The sequence below is a fragment of the Poeciliopsis prolifica genome, unplaced genomic scaffold (genome assembly GCF_027474105.1).
Source record: "Poeciliopsis prolifica strain line A6 unplaced genomic scaffold, Auburn_PproV2 SCAFFOLD036, whole genome shotgun sequence".
Lineage (NCBI taxonomy): Eukaryota > Metazoa > Chordata > Actinopteri > Cyprinodontiformes > Poeciliidae > Poeciliopsis > Poeciliopsis prolifica.
The window spans coordinates 114,725-115,000 of NW_026562411.1; positions in this window are offsets into that span (position 1 = coordinate 114,725).

Consider the following 276-nt stretch of genomic DNA (forward strand, 5'->3'; position numbering starts at 1 on the left):
AAAGTTTTCATCATCAAAACAACAGTCACTAAAGCGACGTCTTTAAATTCACTCAACTGTTTTTCATATATTTCTTCTTATGGATGCAACTTGTTTACTAAAACTGTAAATTGAACTGTAAAACAGCAACATGATGTTTTTAATTAGCCTATTTTGATAAGTGATGTCTCATATTTATGTTGATTAATATGCATTGTCCCCTTCATGAAATAAAATGAAATTCACGATTCGCTATCTGTCATCCTCTAACACAGTGAAACGTGTTGGTGGGGTTAT